The sequence below is a fragment of the Pleurodeles waltl genome, chromosome 7 (genome assembly GCF_031143425.1).
Source record: "Pleurodeles waltl isolate 20211129_DDA chromosome 7, aPleWal1.hap1.20221129, whole genome shotgun sequence".
NCBI classification, from domain to species: domain Eukaryota; kingdom Metazoa; phylum Chordata; class Amphibia; order Caudata; family Salamandridae; genus Pleurodeles; species Pleurodeles waltl.
Window position 1 is genome coordinate 215,931,433 of NC_090446.1, and position 23,574 is coordinate 215,955,006.

Consider the following 23,574-nt stretch of genomic DNA (forward strand, 5'->3'; position numbering starts at 1 on the left):
ATGAGTTTCCCAGAAAGGTGTTCAAAGACCTGGATAAACTAATTGTTGAGTTATTATGGTCATCAGGTAGGAAGTGGATGGGCCCCTCTACACTTGAGCATACCTGGGGTGGGGGAGGCCTGGAGCTGCCCTCGTTAGAACTCTTCTCTTTTGCTGCACAACTGCAGCATGCAGTTCATTGGTTTGACGATACTGAGAACTGGGAAACCTGACTGCTTAGCGACACATATAAGGACCTATCCTTACCCATGCTCTTGATGATGGGCATCAGGGTCCCTCCTGGGGTGCCAGTCATAGTTAAACAGGTGTGTTTGATTTGGGAACGGGCAGTTAAAGAGGGTGCTGCATCAAGCGCTGTTTGCTTATGCTATGTCTATATGGGTACTCAGCCCCATCTTCCAAATCAACAGGTCAATGTCTGTGGTGAGATGGCATGAGGGGGGGCTTGTGAGATTCTGAGGCACTTGTACCCAGACAACCGGTTTATTACCTTGCCTGAAGCTATGTCCTCATTTGGCCTGAGTAATGAGCAGTTTCTTCAATATCCCGAAATTTCAGTGACAGCCTGGGATATCTGGCCGTCCTTTCCAGAGTCGCCTCAAGAATCCCGGACCCTAGGGTCCTTGCTGAGCTAGGGAGGTGGACGTAGACTGATTTCCCACCTTTACACGGCACTGAGGGAGGACCTGCTGAATGCTGAGCTCCCTGTGTACAAAAAAATGCAGAATTTACTGGATTCTGCATTATCGCCAAAAGACTGGATTGCAATTAATGAGGGGGTCAGGGAGGTGTCGTCTGATGCATGTTTTAAATTACTCAATTTAATGTACTACACAGGGCATATCTATCTGCCATTATCTTACACTCTATCTACCCCTTGAGATACTCCTCCTGTCCCAGGTGTAATCAGGAGGACGCGGGCTTCATCCAAATGATATGTTGCTGCCCGGCTATACTTGGGTATTGAGAAGAAATACTGGCTTCCCTGGGTGGGGCCACTGGATGGGCAAGCCCCAGGGAAATAGGACAATGCATTTTAGGACAGGTCCCGATTACTAAGAGAAAAAAAATAAAGGAATAAAGTAGAAGGTTTTTAGTGTTGGGACTCACATTGACCAAAAGAAGGACAAAAAGGAAATTAAGTAATACTTTTTTAGCGTTTGGTGTTTCTTAGTGTTGGGACTCATATTGGCCAGAAGAAGCTTAGCTATAAGGTGGTTGTCCCCGAGGTCCCGGACATTTGCTGAGTGGAAAACACACATGGCTGATTGGGCGAATGCGGAAGAATATCATATGCGAAGAACCAGCAGAGATGGTAAACTTTCAGCTGACTTACAGGCATGGGCTGCAATACTTACTGAGCTGGTGGAGCTTCCAGACACTGGACCTCTATGAGCTGAGCTAGATGCACAGGTTAACCCATACCGGGAGCGAAGGGGGGGTCTTGGGCCCCCAGGAATCGGGGGAAGGGCTTGGTTTTATAAAACTGATATGTCTAGCGCTCCATTAATGTGACAGGGTACAGGTGGTGGGGCTCTGTGGGGGGGGATCTTTTCTTTGTTGCTAAACATATATTGCTACGTTTTTTTTTATTGTCATCGTGCTGACCTATGTTGCGATTATGTTAAATGCCAATAACAGCCTATATGTGAAAAATAAACCAGGACACAAACCGGCCATTCAGAAATAGCCAAGCCTATGTTCATCAGAACTCGAGCAGGTCAAATGCAAACAGGTTGTTCCAACGTGTCAATTTGTACTACTGCCAGCAGAAAAAAAGTACATACTGGAATACAGTCAATAATTTGATCAATCATTACCTGCTTGAGGGCTTCGCTTTTTTCGCAAACTGGTTTCTGGTGACACTTGTTTGTTGGCCAGGAAAAGGACAGGTACTTTATGACATAGGAGACTGGTATCCTCTGTTCACTTGCGCTAACGGTGAGGGGTACTTACCCTAGCCAGCTACTTTAGGTTCCCGGGAGCATCTTCATAGAACAGACTTCAAGAGCAAAGGAAGAACTCCAATGGTAAAGAAAGAATCCAAGAACCAAGAAAGACCTCAAGAAAGCTCTGAGAACTTAAAGAGCAAGAAAAAGACAGCAGAGCTAAAGGTTTCAGCCTCTTTTGAGGGAAAAGTAAGCACGATCCAGAAAGTGTTCTTTCATAATGAAGATTTTCTCAAAGACTGTTCTAAACGACTAATTGAAAGTGAAGCTTGTTGACTATATGTCTTCATCATCTTACACACAAAAAAATATTGAAGGAGTGATCCAGAAAATGGTGTGTAAAATGGTCTACAGATGTCATGTGTTAGCTAAAGGGCCTACCCTTCCTGGTCCCTTATATCTGCGTTTTCACATATGTCTTTCATGCAATACAAGCCGTGCTTCTGTTGACTGCCATTTAATGAGCTGCAGATGATTCTAGAAGAGTCTAGAGGATATGATTAAATTAAGGAGTACTAGACGTAAAATCCCCAACAAATCTGCCGATCATACTGAATTCAGAATCGATTACCCAAAGGCCTCGAGCGTTGATGCAGGTTCGATGATATGAGCATCTATTTACATAATTGGGTAAATTACTGAATGGTATAGTGTTAGACACATAAAACCATTTGTTTCATGTAATTATAGGAGGTTAGTATAGGTCATCGTTCCTCAGTTAGTAAGGAATAGACGTTATTTATAGAGAATTTGCCGAGTATATGAACTCCTTCCTCAAAGCTTGCCTTCAGAAGGTCCATCCTCTGAGACACTCTTCATTCTCCTAAGATGGCGCCCCTGCTGCAGACCGAGCTAAAGATCACCAGCAAGATGGTCCAGGAGGATCTAAACAGCCTGAGCCTAGACTTCAGGATGTTTGTGATGGGCAACGCCAAGGTGTGCCAGCCCGAGAGCATCCACATCTGTCACGGGTCAGAGGAGGCGAACAAGAGGATCCTGGCGCCCAGGGAGGAGAGCAGCATAGTGAAGAGGCTGCCCAAGTATGAGAACTGGTGAGTGAAGGGCGCCCACTGCTGAGGTTGTCTGTGTTGTACAAACTCGTCTATTTTCCAACCAGTCCTTCATAAGCTTTGAATCGCGCAGTCAGACTCCTCACACCTAGACAGTGCCTAGTCCGATAAACAGCAATACAAGAATGTTCAATCATTCATTTTCTCACCCGCTCAAATCATTCACCCTTAAACATTTGGGGAAACCTATACGCTTCCATTAATATGACTGGACTATTTTGCATAAAGTCTTTCACTTCTTTTTAGAAAATAAGGGGTGAAACTCCCCTGATTAATGTCGTCTGAGAGCTATAGTGAACATTTTCGTTATTCAAGAGGTGGAAGGTGGCAGACGGTGTGGGAACAATTTCTTGAAGTGCGGATAACTCATCACCCTCTTGGCTAAGTCACAGTGTTCAACTTGCAATATTTGAAGTTATAATAAAAGTTCATGTTAGCTAGCACTTAGAGTTTCATAGCATACTGATTAATTAGTACTTAACACAAAAAGTGCTTATTTTATTAACTTCAGAAGGATTAAAATCTGGGTCTTTTCTACGAGAATTCAAACCAGTGATGCTGTGTGGACGAGATGTTTGCAATAAGTACACTAATTTACAGGTTTTATAAATATATATATATATTTACATCTCTCTCTCTCTCTCTCTATATATATATATACAGGGAGTGCAGAATTATTAGGCAAATGAGTATTTTGACCACATCATCCTCTTTATGCATGTTGTCTTACTCCAAGCTGTATAGGCTCGAAAGCCTACTACCAATTAAGCATATTAGGTGATGTGCATCTCTGTAATGAGAAGGGGTGTGGTCTAATGACATCAACACCCTATATCAGGTGTGCATAATTATTAGGCAACTTCCTTTCCTTTGGCAAAATGGGTCAAAAGAAGGACTTGACAGGCTCAGAAAAGTCAAAAATAGTGAGATATCTTGCAGAGGGATGCAGCACTCTTAAAATTGCAAAGCTTCTGAAGCGTGATCATCGAACAATCAAGCGTTTCATTCAAAATAGTCAACAGGGTCGCAAGAAGCGTGTGGAAAAACCAAGGCGCAAAATAACTGCCCATGAACTGAGAAAAGTCAAGCGTGCAGCTGCCACGATGCCACTTGCCACCAGTTTGGCCATATTTCAGAGCTGCAACATCACTGGAGTGCCCAAAAGCACAAGGTGTGCAATACTCAGAGACATGGCCAAGGTAAGAAAGGCTGAAAGACGACCACCACTGAACAAGACACACAAGCTGAAACGTCAAGACTGGGCCAAGAAATATCTCAAGACTGATTTTTCTAAGGTTTTATGGACTGATGAAATGAGAGTGAGTCTTGATGGGCCAGATGGATGGGCCCGTGGCTGGATTGGTAAAGGGCAGAGAGCTCCAGTCCGACTCAGACGCCAGCAAGGTGGAGGTGGAGTACTGGTTTGGGCTGGTATCATCAAAGATGAGCTTGTGGGGCCTTTTCGGGTTGAGGATGGAGTCAAGCTCAACTCCCAGTCCTACTGCCAGTTCCTGGAAGACACCTTCTTCAAGCAGTGGTACAGGAAGAAGTCTGCATCCTTCAAGAAAAACATGATTTTCATGCAGGACAATGCTCCATCACACGCGTCCAAGTACTCCACAGCGTGGCTGGCAAGAAAGGGTATAAAAGAAGGAAATCTAATGACATGGCCTCCTTGTTCACCTGATCTGAACCCCATTGAGAACCTGTGGTCCATCATCAAATGTGAGATTTACAAGGAGGGAAAACAGTACACCTCTCTGAACAGTGTCTGGGAGGCTGTGGTTGCTGCTGCACGCAATGTTGATGGTGAACAGATCAAAACACTGACAGAATCCATGGATGGCAGGCTTTTGAGTGTCCTTGCAAAGAAAGGTGGCTATATTGGTCACTGATTTGTTTTTGTTTTGTTTTTGAATGTCAGAAATGTATATTTGTGAATGTTGAGATGTTATATTGGTTTCACTGGTAATGATAAATAATTGAAATGGGTATATATTTTTTTTTGTTAAGTTGCCTAATAATTATGCACAGTGATAGTCACCTGCACACACAGATATCCCCCTAACATAGCTAAAACTAAAAACAAACTAAAAACTACTTCCAAAAATATTCAGTTTTGATATTAATGAGTTTTTTGGGTTCATTGAGAACATGGTTGTTGTTCACTAATAAAATTAATCCTCAACAATACAACTTGCCTAATAATTCTGCACTCCCTGTATATATATATATATATATATATATAAATAATGGAAATGCCCTCCTTGACAGCTGGTTGGGTAGAATCCTAACTCATTATATCCCATATCATTTCAATTCAGGCGTAGGGGAGGAGGTCTGTGAATTAGGGCTCCCCACACCACACTGTGGCCCACTCACTGAATTCAGGTGGTCAAAATTTAGTAGTGGCTACTGGGTGTTAAGATGTATCTCACAGGCACAATGATCCTCCTGCTCTAGGGCCACGTTCCCGGAATCAGTGAGAGCCAGCCAGCTGTAGAAAGAGATGACGGACTGTATCAGGACTCTTAGACAAATTCTGGGCCGCTTTCAACGTCACTGTGCTGCAAGGTTCACTCGAGAAAACTCTAAATAGAGCGTGCCAGGTATTTCTGTGAAATGTGTTTGAATTGCAACGCAATCGAAAGATTAGGAAGTACATTCCACTGGCCATGACTTTCTCAGAGTGATGCAATATGCCTATTATGATTATTTCATGTACTGATACCATAGTTACTCAAGAGCAGAGGGACACCGTGCCCATCTCCAAAACCGGAACCATCCAGCTGGGGCGCTGATGTCAGAGGACGACTTCCCTAAGGCGTTTAAGGCCAGGTTTGCAAGATGTATGAAAAGTAAAGATCAATAAATAGAAAAGTGGACAAGGTGACTGCCAACATATTATCTATGTCATAGGCGCGCGCGCACACAGGGCGCCAGGCGTGCTCTCTTTTTTTTATCTCTTTCTGTCTCTCGGTTGCGCTGGTTTTTCCTCTCGTAAAATCTTCCTTGTCACCTTTTCAGCTGAGAAGATTTTTGATTGAGCATCGGTTATTTGGTTTCAATCCCTAATGCTTTGATGTACTTTGAATTGAAACTGTTGATACTGGGTAATCTGTAAACTTTAGGCCCGGAGAGCGTGTCCTTAAAGACCTGCAGAGAGATGGCCACTATAATTCAAATACATTGGTATTGTAGATTTCACTTACTCAGGTGGCGCTCAAGTAAAGGTTTGCGATAGACGTTGTCTCCTGAAATGGCTTAATCAATACATCTGTCTAATCAGTACGTAACATGGTTAAAATGTCAGAAAGACTTTTGATCGATTAAAAAGGCGACAGGTGAGATATAATGGGCCTTATTCATAAATATTTTAGTGTAGCTCACCCCTGTCGTCACCTGAATTCCGTAGTAAGGCAGTAGTAAATTTAGGAATGTTTCTAAACTTCTAAAGAATATTATTATTAACTGTTTATCAATGACTCACATTAACCACTTTGAACTGTGGGAAGCCAATGGTGTCAGTAAGATGGGAGTACTGCAGCGGTAAGTCACACCCTGCTCATAAAGGAATCTTTGTGAATTTGGCCCTTATCATGCAATAACAGAGATGTAATGAGTACATGGATTTCACTGTCTAGATGCTTAACAATAAAGATGCAGTAATATGGCCCAGAAAACAGCCTGAGTTGGATTACGGGTATTAATTAAATTGATTGCTTGATAGGTGATCCACAAATATATAGATAACATTATAGATTATTGTTTGTTGCATTAGAGTTATGACTCACGAGCTCCACCAAAGCAGACAGATGGTCAGCTGCAGAAGAACATTGCGGGCAACACAAAGGATGATGGACGGAGTGTTAAACAATGCAAACACTCACCCCCAGTCACAGATCTGGGTTTAATCCGTTGTTCCTTAGCTCACTATGCCACCCCAGTTTCGACCTGGCCATATGCAAATCAGTCTTGACCCTGTTCCTCATGGGAACAGTCCAGCCCGAACTGCCAAGCCAGGTCCTTCCTGGACCGGAAACAAGCACCCTGGGACCGGTTTCAGTGTATCACCCTTCATCAGCCAGACTAGCTTGCATCCAGTGGCACAGTGAGCCTGGCTGATGAAGGGTGATACCCTGAAACCGGTCCCAGGATGCTTGTTTCCTGTCCAGGGAGGACCCATGGAAACAGGGTCAAGACTGATTTGCATATGGCTGGGTCCAAACTGGGGTGACGTGGCGAGCAAAATAACGATGGATTAAACCCAGATCTGTGACTGGGGGTGAGTGTTTGAAAAGTTTCAACACCCCGTCCATCATTTTATTTTGTTTTGTGATGTTGCTCTGTGCGCCCTAAGTGGCAGGGGTATACCCAGACGTGGGTCCCTTGCTCGCTGCGCCACTGGATTCAAGCTAGTCTGTCTGAGGAAGGGTGATACCCTGAAATGGTCCCAGGATGCTTGATCCTGTCGAGGGAGGACCTGGCCCAGCAGTTCGGGCTGGACTGTTCCCATGGGGCACAGGGTCAAGACTGATTTGCATATGGTTGGGTCCAAACTGGGGTGACGTGGCGAGCAAAATAACGATGGATTAAACCCAGATCTGTGACTGGGGGTGAGTGTTTGAAAAGTTTCAACACTCCGTCCATCATTGTGATGTTGCGTAGAACATTGTGGGTCACAAATTATGATTGTCATGCCGATGAGCCACAAATGAACATCACATATTTATGGCTTCTTGCACAGTAGTCCTACTCCCTGCATTGCCTTTTGCTACTCCTCAACATCAATGCTGAAAAAAAACACTCATTTTTATTAATCACAGCGTTTCATAAGAAACGTGCATTTGATCTGGTGAAAAGGTGCTCCATTCCTGCAGTCATAAGTCTTGCCAATGTAACCATGATGATTACTGGGTGCTGCAGTGAGATAATCCGTTTTTTGTTATACAGTGTTAAATTTATGACAATCTTTCTTCTTTTTTAGCCACTTTGTTCCATAGACCGCACTATGTACGTCATCCCTTTCAGTATGGGTCCCATTGGGTCATCCCTATCTAAGATTGGAAATGAGCTGACAGATTCGCCCTACATCGTGGCCGTCCTGAGGATCATGACCCAGATGGGGAGCGACATCCTGAGAGCCCTGGGTAACAATGACTTCTTGAGATGCCTCCATTTGGTCGGCTGCCCCTTACCACTGAAAAATATGTAAGTGACGTGGTCTTCTGCTATTACACTACACCCATCCCTAAGCTGCCATCCGGCCAGGGATTCCATGCTTATTAGTAATGCATCTTCTTGTGTGTCTACAGAACCCTTGGTGAACAACTGGCCCTTTAACCTGGATCTGACTCTCATCGCACACATTCCGGAACGTAAGGAGATCATGTCCTTTAGCCGCAGCTACAGTGGAAGCTCCTTGCTGGGGAAAAGTAGGGCACAAGTCAGGGGGACACACAGGTACACGGCATCCACCCACTATTTTCACAAGGTGGAAAACGTCCACCCTGCCAAGTAGTGGTGCCACACTGTAATATGTTGAACTCGTCCCGGTGTAATGTTTAAACACCGGAACGCATTCAGCAGCGCCTGCACGTTGTCTGATTTCCTTCTGAGCAGCAATGTGCAGGTGGCAAGGGTGCTTTTTTACTCTAAATTTGACCTGGGGCAAAAACAAAGGCAGAAGGTAAGTGGCCATCAGGCCCCCTTTTGTTCCCGCTGAAGCTAGCTGGAGCCTCACACCTAGCTGCAATGGAGGGGAAACAAAGGCACATGGTTTGTGGTCACTCCACAGGTTATGAAGAGGGGCATGATTTTGACTTTGGTCAGTCCTGGAAATTGAGAAATGCATGCATAGTAAGAATGTCAGATATGCTGGTCTGTTCCTACATTTACACAAATAGCATTTTAAATAACACTGTTTTGTTTTATTTCTTTTGAGCGCTACTTGTCCCAGTGCAGGGTGTCATAGCACTTTGCATCATATGTACATATTATATACTGACAATATATCATAAAAGAATAAACCTATGTAGCGGGATGTATTACATAGTATAGTGAGGGGTACAAGGTTAGGAGCCATATGTCCTTCATACCTCACTGTGCTAAATTAGAAGGATTACAATTTGTGAACTGCAAAGAACCAAAGGATCTCCGTGTTAAAAGCAGTAGCCCACTTACTTATCTACATCAAATAAAAAGCTGTCATGATGTGCTTTTCAGGAAATACGTTAACCTGCTATGCTACTTTGATTCAAAACTGACTAGACACAACACACATCTTTCCAGCAAATGTGTTAATCACCAGAGTTATCTTACCATTATTATTATTCTGAGATTTACAGGGCATAGGTAGCTCTTTACAGCAGGTGCCTTTACCCCATAATATTTTTAAAAATGAGGCCCTGATTTATACTTTTTGATGCAAACCTGCATTAGCACAGGTTTGCGTCAAAAAGTTTACTGCCGGCTAGCGCCATTCCTGGACGCTAGCTGGGCATCATATTTAAGGAATGATGCTAGCCGGCGGTAAGGCCCAGTTAGCGTCAAAATAAATGACACTAACCAGGTGGGGAGGCATAGTGAAAACAGGAGGTTGTGCGTCAAAGAATGGTGCTAGTCAGGTTAGAGTACGAAAATGACTCTAACCTGACTAGCGTAATTTTTTGATGCACAACCCCCATGGACATGACTCCTGACTTAGTAAAGACAGGAGTCATGCCCCTCTGCCCAATGGCCATGCCCAGGGGACTTATGTCCCTTGGGCATGGCCACTGGGCACAGTGCCATGTAGTGGGGCCCAAGTTAGGCCCCCCCATGGCACTTAGGTGTCCTCCAGGTGTGGGTGGGGGTGGCTGGGGGTGTCCCTGGGGTCAGGGAAGGGCACCTGTGGACTGCTTCCATGGTCTCTGACCATGTAAATGACCCCACAGGTCCCCTAACGCCTGCCCTGACCCAGGTGTTAAATAATGGCACTAAACAGGCTTAGCGCCATTATTTAAGGCCCTCCTCCTCCCATGCATAATTTTTGCATGGGAGGATAAATAAGGCGCTAAGGCCTTAGATTCATTTTTTGCCCGGGAAGGTCTACCTTGCATCTCATTAACGCAAGATAGGTTTTCACAGTAAAAAAATGATGTTAACTCCAATATTTTGATGCTAGACAGGTCTAGCGTCAAAATATAAATATTGAGTTAAGTTTGTGCTGGATTTGCGTAAAAAAAAAAATTACGCAAATCCATCGCAAACAGAGTATAAATATGCTCCCCAGTCTGTGCAACCAAATAAGCAGAACAGATTTATTGACAAGTTTCTCCATGTGTCAATTTCTTTGTGGCAGAGATTTAAAAAAACATAAATGTTGAAATTGAGGCCCAGATATTGCGTAAGAGTTTTGTCACATTTTCGACACAGCCCCAAAGATCTCATTTGTAAAATCTGGTAATGCGCAAATGTACTCCTAAAACACCTACTAAAGATATGTGTGAGGTCTTAAGAGCAGATGTCACTTCTTGTGATGTGATGTCACTTCCTTTGGGGTTATGGGTTGTAATATAACTTTCTCTGATGACCAGTGGCATTTTGTCTAAGTGATACTGGGACATCCATCTCCTACCAGCATGTGTTCCTCCAGCTATCCCTCCTCATTGGCATTTCTGCTGACGATCCTCAGTGCAAAGCACATTTTCCCAGGGCACAAGTCCTAAACAAAGAAGTGGGGAACTAACCAAGTTATACAGTATACAAGTGACATGGCCCATGATTTCACAGTGTGTGACATCGCATGTGGCATCACCAGTGCTTTAAATGGAAGTACTCTCCGTTTAGAGTATATGTTTGCTCCTGAGAAGTGGCTTTACTCATCTATTGTAATACATTGCAACAGTGCTGAGAAGTGCAGGTACTGTCAGGTTCTGAGTACCTGCACTTCTTTAATTTGAAGGGTCTCAGTTGCTTACAAAAATCTTCCAGCATCTCTAAATCAGAAGCTTATAAATGTAGGTTTTCCTTATACATGTATCTTTGGGGAACCTGAGCGCTGCATTCATTGAGATGTTAAATTTGTCTCAATCTCTTCTGTGATGTTACACCACCATTACTGCGCTGTGAGTGTTGCAGGCCATTTTGAGTTGAGTTATCATTTTTGCCCTAACCTGTCAGAGGCCCACTGACATAGAAGGAAAGCAATGGATTTCGATACTGGCACGTACCTGTGAAAGACCCATAGGGCTGAGGTGAGTCAGGTATGCTTAAACTGCGACAGAACCTTTTCCCAGACAGCTTTGTGGATTGGAGTTGATAACGCGTCCTTTTATGAAAATTTGTTACACATCAGGACTCATTTTAGGCCAATTAATCTTTTGACCCAGTTGAGAGACACCTTAGGACGAGATAGCTAATCAATATGTCAATCAATACGTCAATAATGTCATCAATATTTATCACGACAATACACTTCACTTTAGTCAAAGACATTAATCAATTCAAGATTCTACCATGACCTTGCAGCCATGAATAACCACACCAGTTTAGTAGAAGTTTATAAGTTTTATTCCCTATTAGTTACAATCTAGAAGCATATGCGTTAATCTCAACACCAAGAAACATAATACCATAGTCACGATAAGACAGCTGTAATAAGACTTCATTAATGCGAGAATCACAAACATCAGAACATAACACGGCGTGAACATAGATCAATTTTAGCAGAGTGTCAATAACGCGTCAGTTCAACAAAGCATAGTCTCGATCGTTTGTCTATTTGCGTTAGTTAAGTGAATACCTGTCCTACCCACTGATTAGCATTAGCATGTTGGGCTTCATGCAAAACAATTTAGAACACCAATTTGGAAAACATGTAGCTAAGGTCTCTGTCAAAAGTAAGCAGTTGGTACCTAGAAAGGAAAAGCAAACGGACAAATCACAATCGCATTGTCATAATTACCCTCCAAGGTTTAGATCAGCGCACAGAGTCAGCCTTCGTCTTCAGGACATCAGTCAAATCGCCATCAGTCAGAACTCAGCTCCGGGGCAAAGGGCAATTTCCTCATAAGGAGGTGTCTCCTTATGAGGAAAAATCTAAGGGCGAGGATGGTTTTAAGTAAACCACCAAGTCACCAAACAGAGTCACAAAGTTTCTGGATAAAATCAATAGCATTCCCTACCTAATTCTAAATGACTTCCCGTGACATGGGGTTTTATCCCTTTTCCATTATACATTCCCCCAAAATTCTATTGGACATTTGTTATATCCCACTATCTTTAACCTATCAGAAAATACATTAGGTAACCCAACCTCATATTATTTTACAAGTCTTTGATTGGTCTTCGTAATTGACGTCTTCAGAGGTGGCACGTCCGGTATGATTTCATCTTTCTGTAATTCTTTGCACATCTTTTGGTCTGCAGTTCCATTGTCTTCACCAGTTTGAATGACCTTGTATTTAACATTAATCTACACTGTTTCAATTTACTTTTAACATTTATTCTGCAAACAAGAGAAAACTGTGAGAACGGATCTAACATGGTTACATTCATCTTCTAATTTTGAAGAAAAAGAATACGCAGGGTCATGTCCCTTTGTGAGTCAGCACACTGGAAAATAGAAAAATGCATTTAATATGAGAGCAAAGCAGCTAAGCTTCGGCTCATGCTAATTTAAGGCCTATGAGGATTTCAGTACAGATTCAATAACGCAAACATTAGTATAAACTTATTTAAACATAATATAAACATTTTGGTCATTATTATTAGTCTACGTATACATTGGTGGCCACTCTCCGTGGTCACAATTCAAGTCCATGTTTAAGCAAAATTACTATCATTATAATTTCTATGCAGCATTATCACACATTGATTCACAAACATTTCATGTTAATATAGATTATATAAGCTACGCTCTCTCAGAATCATTGGTCTAAATGGAAATAAGGAAATGTCAAAGGTGTCTGCCTCTTCCTCCAACACCTCATCTTGTTACAGGTTGGTTGGTTGCATTTTTCACTTTTTATATGAAGAAGAAGCTATGAGTGCTGCTCCTGCGCTACCAATCCGAACTAGACCTACAATTACTATTCCAAAAAAAAATGTAGATTAAACTACTATAAACAATACAAGCACGGGACACACTAAATTTGGGTGAGTTATAAGAATAAAAACAGAGAAATAAGATCAAAGCAGTCTTCTTTCTATGTTTACCGGATTTGGTGGCACACTGGCATGAAAAACGAGGAAATAGAGCTGGGGAGTTCAGAACGAAACAAAAGTAAGGAAGCCAGTGAAAAGAGCAGCAAGTGTATGGTTGTTTTGTTTTCAGATTGTTTAAAAGGAAAGGGAAGGAACGTGTAGAAAAAAACTAAATAAAACACTTGAAGTGAGAACCATGAAAAGGCAGAAGGGGGGAAAAGGTAAGGCTGGGTGAAGGTGAGGGTTGAGGGCGATTTGTAAAGCAGTCCTCCTTCTTCCACTGCCACCTCTAGACAAGACACACATGTTAGAGAAGGAGGAGAAAGAACAGGGGAAGGAGGAAAGGAGAAATAGGGTCAACGGAATAAGTGACACTGTTGGGCAAAGAAATAGAAGACAAATACGGCAGTACCTCCCAATAAAGGCAAATTAGACCAGGAGTTGAAGTGAGCCTCTAGAACATGGGTACTCACAAACTTTTTCTCGGGGCCAAAATTGCAGTATGGTTTGCGGCCGAGGGCCGCACTGAAGTGACAGCGGGGGTGAGGTGGGGGGCTTATAGGGGGCACAACCACCCCGCCCCCTTTTTCAAAACATTGCTAAACAATGCTGCATTTTGAATCCAGGTACAACTACAAACCTATCCCAGTAACACACACAGTGCACACACACACACAGTGCCATCTGCACACAGCGCCATCTGCTCTCACCCCTACCCCAGTAACACACACAGCGTACACACACAGCGCCATCTGCTCTCACCCCTACCCCTGTAACACACACAGCGCCGTCTGCACACAGCGCCATCTGCTCTCACCCCAACCCCAGCAACACACACAGTGCTGTCTGCACACAGCGCCATCTGCTCTCACCCCTACCCCAGTAACACACACAGCGCCATCTGCACACAGCGCCATCTGCTCTCACCCCTACCCCAGTAACACACACAGCGCACACACACAGCGCCATCTGCTCTCACCCTACCCCAGTAACACACACACAGCGCACACACACTGTGCCATCTGCTCTCACCCCTACCCAAGTAACACACACACAGCGCACACACACAGCGCCATCTGCTCTCACCCCTACCCCAGTAACACACACACAGCGCACACACACAGTGCCATCTGCTCTCACCCCTACCCCAGTAACACACACAGCGCACACACACAGCGCCATCTGCTCTCACCCCTACCCCAGTAACACACACACAGCGCCATCTGCTCTGACCCCTACCCCAGTAACACACACACTACATTAAAAACAAATAAATAAATAACCAAAGAGCCTTACCTGCCTTAATAAAGCACTGTAAAGATGCCACAAATGTAAAACGGCACAGCAGGCGGGTGGGCGGGCGGCAGACGTTGAGATGGTGACAGGAAGCAGACAAAAAAGCCCCGTAAAAGTTAGTTGCAAGCGCTAACCTTTAAAGGGCTTTGGCTTCCCACCACTAGCCAGGAAAGTCATGGAAACGCCATAACTAATGGCCGCCGTAGGTAAACCTAGAGGAGGGCCGCGGGAGCATGCGCGAAGTAGCCACTATTGTGCATGCTCCCGCGGCCCTCTTCTATGGTTATGTACTGTGGCCATTATTATATGGCATTCCTTGGATGTGTCCGTGGGCCGCCAGGATAGGTCCGTGGGGCCGCTAGCGGCCCGCGGCCCGTACTTTGAGTAACGTCGCTCTAGAAAGACATACTAAATAAAGATTATCTGTAATGAAAGGCATTCATTATTATGTTATTTTTTTCAACCGGGAGAAAGCCATTTACTATGTAAATTTCATCAAGATAGTTTTGTCAGGAAGGAGTAACCAGAACATTTAGTTTTTTTAGAGAGTCACAAAGGAACACAAAATGTATCACACTGCCTCCTCCAAAATCATCACAGCCCCATTATATTTGTAGCCTGTGAGCTACAAGAGCATGACTCTCCAAATTCATTGGCTGATAAGCAGACCTATCAATTCACATTGTATCACCATGTGTCACACAATATTGTTTCTCTTCACACAATCACCCACTGAATTTCACATGGTGAGGACCATGTGAGTTCGAAGCACCTGCCCAAAGTGATACTACCATTTTGCAGTACCATACTGATTTCACAACCTCTATGAGTTACAGAAAACAGGTGGCTTCAGTTACTTTTTGTGTTTGGCACAACTGGAAGGAGTCATTAACTCCTCCTCAACCCGCACCTCTCCAATGGCCACCAAACCAGCTCACGCTGAGACTTCCAAAATGCTATAGCTTCATTTCCAGGCCCAACCCTCTCTAAGCCCCTCTCTCCTCTGACATTGTGAAAATTGATTCCAAGTTGTGTGAAGTGTGTGCCATCCTTTTCAAGGTTTAATATGCTGGTCTAGTGAAAAAATATTTAAATGTATTAATAGGCCAGTGTACCTCTGTCAAGCACCTGTGCCTTAAAAAGAGTTCTCAGCTTGTGGGAAGATACTTTTTAACAAAGTTAAAAAAAAAAAAAGCTTCATGAACAGCAGCATGAATCTCCCTAATACTACAAAAATATTGATTGACGTGTTGTCTTATAAGTCTTGTTTTTTCAGGTCAAGTTATTATGCATTACCCTTTCACCCAGAGGTCTTTCTTCGGCTACAGCTTTGGCCACTACCTCACCCACTGGTTGATTATGAAGCACTTCCCCGCTGTCAGAATGCCCAAGATATTCCATGTTAATTTGTTCTGCAAAGACGAGCAGGGTAATTTTCTCTGGCCGTGCTATGGTGAGAACTCAGTGTATGTTCCGAAGGATAAATGGTGAGGCATGTGCAGAGAGCACGGCCATCTATTATATGCCCATTGCCACAGACTTAAACTTAAAAGGTCTGGAAAATGTCAACATGGCAGAACTTTTCACCTGTGGAAAGAATTTTGGGAAAAGGAGGTGGAAGACATAAAGAAATACTTTGAAAAGCAAGTCAACGCTGACCCGCCATGTGAAATAGGGAGCTTCTTGAGCTGGAAAACAGAAATAAACACCTTTGAGCTGCTGGTCAAAAGTGTTTCATTCTGTAAACAGAAGCTTATAATAGAAAGGCATTCAAAGCACTGAGTACAGTTTTAATGTTCAGGTTTAATGTCCATTCTATTGGATGGGCATAGTGCAGGCATTTCATTGGCTTACTCCAGGAACTCTACTCAGACGTAGAGTTTTGGACTTTAAAGCTAAACCTCCAATGTTTAGAATAATTCTTTACATTTATCTGCACATTAAGCATATGCTAGCTTTTCCTGTTCAGTTGGAGTAATGGGGCACTCTTGAGGTCAAAATACCAATTTACCAAAAACAATCTATTTCAACTCAGGGAGTTCTGAAAAGGGTGAAAAGCCACAAAGAGGGAGATTAGCACTGTGAGATTACTTCAACATCTCCCCTTGAATTTGAATTTAGGAGCCATAACTGTAGTCCAGAATATGAAACCATGAATGAACAAGTGAATTTATGCAAGTCACATCAAGATTAAGGGGGTCATTCTGACCTCGGCGGTAAAAGGCCCTTACCGCCGGTCAGAAGTCCGCCATACTACTGCCGCGGCCGCAGTAGACCGCCACGGTCATTCTGACCACCAACTGTGAAACCGCCAAAAATCCGACATCCAAGGAAGGCCGCCACATCAGCGGGCCGCGGAAAACTAGAGATGACCAAACCTCCACCGTCACGCCAACACAAACACGCCCATGCCATTCTGACCCACGAATCCACGCGGCGGTCTTTCAACCGCGGTATTCCATTGGCGGTACACACCGCAATGGTCAAAATACACACACATCTACAAAACACAGCCACATTGGACATTTTGAAATACGCACACCTGAGACACATACAAACAACGCTCCCACACATCCAATCAACTATAAAACACACACCCACATCACCCACAAACCCCCACTAGTTGGAAATCGGAGCGAAGGCGAGAGCGAGAGAGATAGAGATAGCGAGCACAGCATTAGAAAACCCCAACACACACAGGAACCCAACTTCATCACCCACACCACATCTACGCACACCTCACCACATATCACCACGCACATCACCACAAACACCACCCCACACCTCATCCACACCACCCCATGGCACCCCAAAGACACCCACGGTTTTCGGACCAAGAACTCCGGGTCATGGTGGAGGAAATCATGAGGGTTGAGCCCCAGCTCTTCGGCACACAGGTGCAGCACACCACCATAGCAAGGAAGGCTGAGCTATGGCAAAGGATCGTAGACAGGGTCAACGCTGTGGGACAGCATCCCAGAAATCGGGAAGATATCAGAAAGCGATGGAGCGACCTACGGGGGAAGGTGCGCTCGATGATCTCCAGGCACAACATCGCTGTGCAGAAGACTGGCGGCGGACCCCCACCCACCCCACCCCAATTCACAGCATGGGAGCAAGAGGTGGTAAACATCCTGCATCCTGATGGCCTCGCTGGAGTACACGGAGGAATGGACTCTGGTAAGTCGAATCTCAACTACTTCACCCCCCCAAGCACCAGCATGCCAACCCCCCCCCAATATCACCCCCCAGCACATAACCTCCCTGCCAATGTCGCACCAGCACAACCCACCCTAAACAACACCAACCCCTGAATGCCAACACAAACCATAGACAGCCACCACCAAAGCATGACCATAGCACATACCCATACACCCCCCCCCAAACCCTCACAACACCTCCCACAAGGGAATGCCAGCACTGGGGGACAAGGGCACCCAAAATGCACGCCATGGCACACACAGAAACAATAACCATACTCCTTCACCCCTGCAGGGCCCGAACGCCAACACACCGCCACGGAGGGTCCAGAGATGTCCATCCCACCCCCAGAACAGGCCCCCAGCGAGGACAGCAGCTCTGTCGACCTCGAACCTGACGACCAGCCCGGACCATCGGGGACCTCTGGACAGTCGGTTCCCCACACACAGGCCACAGCAGACCCAAACCCCTCTGGGAACACCAGCACAACTCCCACCCAGCGGGCCCATGCCTCTGTCCCGCGGACGCGTCAATCAGCGGTGTGTCCGCCACTACAGGGCACCCAGGCTGACCCAACACCCCAACAACAACAGGGACCTGGGGGCAGTGGTAGTGGGCACACCGTCCAGGGGACAGAGGCCCGGGGAAACAGGGCAACTGGGAGGGCTGCTGTGCGACAGGGGGGGGAGGACAGGCCCAGGGAACCGACTCTCCAAGAGGCCCTCACCACCATCATGGGAGCATACCATCACTTCCAGGAGACGATGGCGACAGTACTGGCCAGGTTCACCGAGATCCAGGCACAGCAGGAGGAACGGTACATGGGGTTCAGCAATGAACTCCGGGACATCGCTACCGCAATGGGGACCATAGTCCAGGCCCTCAACCGGATAGAAACCACATTGCGGGAGCATGTGGCACCGCAAAGGGCCCCTGTCACTAGCCAGGAACAGCCTACCACCTCCGCCGGCGCTAGTGGTCAGGAGGCCCCCACAGAACGACGGGCCACCAGAACCCCACCTCCTGCTGAAGAACAACCACCCCGCAAGAGGAACCTGAGATCTCAAAGGAAGACAGAGTAGGATGCCAAGACCCCCGCCAGTCTAATATCCCCCCGGATGTCATTCCACTGTCCCACAGTGTCACCCTGTCCAACCTTGAACTGCCCCTGCTCCATCCTTCCACAGCCATATGAACAATGCACCTGTGCGACCGAGAACTGGACTCTGCCATGGACATAACTCCACCCTCACCCTTCACCGTTTTAATCTCATGTACCAAAATATAGCACTAAAAATAAATCACTCATTGCACAGAAATCATTCTGGAGTCAGCCTGTATTATTGACAAATGTATAACACATTACTTATCAAAAATGATCTGTTATTTATGTGTGGACAACATACCGATGTCAATAAGCATTAGTCCATGGGCTAACCAAGCAGAAGTCACGCAGTGGGTCATACAGCACTGAAAAGGGAAGGGAAAAGTAAACTTCAGTTTAAAAGAACTGGGGGGAAATACACAAAGTAAAGATGCAGGGGGCATTCAGTAAATGGTAAATGGCGTGGGTGATTCCTACCTGGGTGCTACTGAAAATACTGATGGATAACTCTGTCCCTGTTGTCTGGGTCGTCCTCTTCGTCTTCCTCCTCTTCACTCTCCGCCGGCTCCACAGCTGCTTCAACACCACCATCTGGACCATCCTCCTGCAGGAAGGGCACCTGACGTCGCAATGCCAGATTGTGAAGCATGCAGCAGGCCACGATGATCTGGCACACCTTCTTTGGTGAGTATATCAGGGATCCCGCTGTCATATGTAGGCACCTAAACCTGGCCTTCAGGAGGCCAAAGGTTCTTTCAATGACCCTCCTAGTTCACCCATGGGCCTCATTGTACCGTTCCTCTGCCCTGGTCCGGGGATTCCTCACTGGGGTCAATAGCCAAGGCAGGTTGGGGTAACCAGAGTCACCAATTAGCCACACACGTTGTCTCTGTAGCTGTTCCATCACATAAGGGATGCTGCTATTTCGCATCACATACGCGTCATGCACTGACCCAGGGAACATGGCATTCACATGGGAGATGTACTGGTCAGCCAAACAGACCACCGGAACGTTCATCGAATGGTAACTTTTCCTGTTTCTGTACACCTGCTCATCGTCTTTTGGGGGTACTAAAGCCACATGGGTCCCATCAATGGCACCAATTATGTTGGGAATATGTCCAAGGGCATAAAAATCACCCTTCACAGTGGCCAAATCGACCTCCTCAGGGAATACAATGTAGCGCCGCATGTGTTTCGTCAGGGCAGACAACACTCTAGACAAGATCTTTGAAAACATAGGCTGAGACATTCCAGAAGACATGGCCACTGTTGTCTGGAATGAGCCACTTGCCAGAAAATGGAGGACTGACAGAACCTGCACTAGAGGGGGAATTCCTGTGGGTTGGCGGATGGGGGACATCAGGGCTGGCTCCAGCTGGGCACACAGTTCATGTATAGTGGCTCGGTCAAGTCGGTATCGTAGTATGATGTGGCGTTCTTCCATTGTCGACAGGTCCACCAGCGGGCGGTACACGCGAGGATTCATCCTTCTCCTCGCAAGTCCCAGCGGACGGTGCCTAGGAAGGACAACATGGAGCACAGAGTCAAGCAAGTCACAGGTACGTTCACCACTGCATGCACAGTACACGAAAAGGTATGGATGGCTATGTTTGGATTTGTGGCAATGCAAGGCCTAGGCCTGTGTGACGCAGTTGAAATTAAGCCATGTGGGCCCTTGAAATGGCGGCTGCCTGACCGGTGAAGTGGGACAATGGGATGTGAGGTCAATGCGCTGGTGTGGCACACCGTGGCGGTAGGCGGTCGAAGACCGCTATACGAACCCGCATTGGTTAACATTGAACCCTATGGGATTCAGGAGACAATGACGATGTGCGCCGGCGGTCGCGGTACGCACCGCCGCGGTACGCACCGCCGCGGCCGTGACTGCCATTTTCTATCTGCCTAATCACTCGATACCTGATCATCCACAGGAGAGGACCTATACTGCAAGTGCTGCTGTGACCTCGGTCTGGAAGTGACAATGGCTGCTGCGACTGGGGAAAGGGCCCCTGCCTTCACGTCTGAAGAGTTGGAGAAACTAGTGGACGGGGTCCTCCCCCAGTATGCGCTACTCTACGGTCCTCCAGACCAACAGGTGAGTACACTGAGTGCACATTGAATGGGTTATGCCTGTGTGGAGTGGGGTGGATGTAAGTTGTTGGGGTGGGGAGAAAATGAGGACTGCAACGCACGACAGATGAGAGAATGGGCCACATGGCAAGGTTGGGGAGGGGTGGGCATGTACTCCAAACATGCCGAAATTTCACGTTTTCTCTTTCCCACCCTGTACATGTCTAACAGGTGAGCGCCCATCAGAAAATCGACATTTGGCGTGCCATCGCCACGGAAGTCCGGGCTCTGGGGGTCTACACCAGACGGGGCACCCACTGCCGCAAGAGGTGGGAGGACATCCGCTGCGGAACCCGAAAGACCGCTGAGTCACTGCTGGGGATGGCCTCCCGACCTAGGAGGGGTGCCAGTCGTACCCTGACCCCCCTGATGTCCCGGATCCTGGCGGTGGCCTACCCTGATTTGGATGGGCGCTTGAGGACATCACAGCAGACACAAGGGGGTGAGTACCTGCACATTCTGCTATCCTTAAGCGCAGTTGAGGCGTCTGGGTGGGGGAGGAGGGCCGTGGGTGACACTAGGCCAGGGCGCTTTCTGTAGTGTAGTCCCCTCCCTTAGACATGGCCCTGTACCCCCGCCCCCCACCTCTGTAGGGTGCCAAGTACAGCTATTCATGGTCCTGCATCACCCATGTGCGCGTCTGTTGTCCCTAGACCTGTTGGCCTAGTCAGAAGTACTGAGTAGTGTACCCCAGTTTCGCGGCTTAGTGCATGAGGCACCTGTGTCTGTCCTCTCCGCCAACGGTATTGACAAGGCATACACTCAACTTTGTTTTATTTCTCCCCCACCCTTATTCTTTGTCTTCTTGTGCATTAGCATCATCAGGCGGAGGAGAATTGGCGTCGGAGCACGAGGGAGCTGCAAGTCACAATGCCCCGGTGGGCACTGGAACAGACACCGAGGGCACCAGTGATCCGGAGGGCGAGGGGAGCACCACAACGGGGACCGGTGAAGACACCAGCGACACGGACACGTCCTCGTTTGGGAGCTCCCTAGCGGGGGCGGCATCATCCGGGCCCCCCGCCTCCACAGGTACAGCCGCCACCCAGCGCTCCAGCTCCGCCCTCCCAGCAGCCCCTCAGCCTTCGCTCCGTGCCCGCTCGCCCAGGAAGGCGGGCGTCTCCTTCGCCCCAGGCACCTCAGCCCCTGCCCCAGTTTCCCCTGCTGCCCTCAGTGCGGAGCTCATTGACCTCGTGAGGACGCTCATTGTTGGGCAGACTACCCTTTTGAATGCCATCCAGGGGGTGGAAAGGGAGGTGCATCGGAGCAATGCCTACCTGGAGCGCATTCATTCGGGTCAGGCTGCCCTTCAACGATCGTTCACTGCTCTGGCCTCAGCACTGACGGCAGCCATTGTCCCTGTCTCCAGCCTCCCTCTTCTAACTGCCTCCACCCTTTCTCTGTCTCCTGTCCCTCAGCCTATCCCATCCACACCATCAGACCAGCCTGCACACACCTCAACACCCAAGGCCAGATCATCCAGACACAAGCACCACAGGACACACAAGCATTCACCCCAGCAACACCCAGATGCAGACATTCCAACAGTCACTACCACCTCTGTGTCCCCCTCCTCCTCGTCTCCCTCCTCCCTCCCTGTGACGTCTACACTCACACCTGCATGCACACCACCATCAGCCAGTGCTTCCATCACCAGCACACCCTCCACTACAGTCCTCACACGTGCAGTCACCACCCCCACTGCCATCTACACGTCCCCTGTGTCCTCTCCCACTGTGTCTGTCACCCCCTCTTCCAAGACACATAAACGCAGGCAGACACCCAAACAACAGCCAACCACCTCACGACAGCCTACGCCTCAGTCACCTGCACCCAAAGACAGCACACCTGACTCTCCTACAACCACATCCTCTTCCTCCACTTCCATCACCACTACTCCTACCCTTTACCTTGGTCCTAAGAAATATTACCTCTCTAATCTTAACCTCTTTCCCTCCCCTGACCCACCCCCTCCATCAGTTAAGAGTCCCAAGAGCACCTCAGCCACCACCAGCCCAGCTTCGAGTGTCCAAGTGGTGCATGGCTTCTGGAGTCCACCCTTTGGCGGCAGTGACACTTCACTGAGCAGCAAGGGGACATCCAGCCCACCCCCAGGCAAGAAGACACGTAAACTGAAGGGCCGCCGTGAGAGGACTGAGACGGCTGCCCCCAAGGAGCCAACAACGGCCACTTCACCTGCCACAACAGCCAGGGGAGGCAAGGGCCCGAGAGCCCCATCTAAGGAGCGAAAGGGCAGCAGGGCGGAGAGGTCATCCATCAGGAGCACGGAGCTGGAGGGCCCCGCAAGCCCCATCCCGCCTGCAAGGGACGACAGCAAAGGGCCCAGGACTCCGTCCCCGAAGGGGCCTGCCACTGCACAGTCGGAGGGCGAGTGAGCAGGATGTCCAGCCCAGGTCTGGCTCCCTAGACTTCCTGGAAGAGCACCGCTGAAGAGGGCCCCGCCGTGAAGACAGGCACCGCTGAACAGGGCCCCGCCGTGAAGACAGGCACCGCTGAACAGGGCCCCGCCGTGCAGAAGAGCACCGCTGAAGAGGGCCCCGCCGTGCAGAAGAGCACCGTTGAAGAGGGCCCCGCCGTGAAGACAGGCACCGCTGAACAGGGCCCCGCTGTG

At 47.3% G+C, this 23,574-nt stretch overlaps 1 pseudogene; it reads left to right on the plus strand.

Moving 5' to 3' along the window:
- Positions 1–2,777: 2,777 nt before the first annotated feature.
- LOC138246864 (phosphoenolpyruvate carboxykinase, cytosolic [GTP]-like) overlaps positions 2,778–23,574 on the plus strand; it is a 78,940-nt pseudogene continuing 58,143 nt past the window's right edge.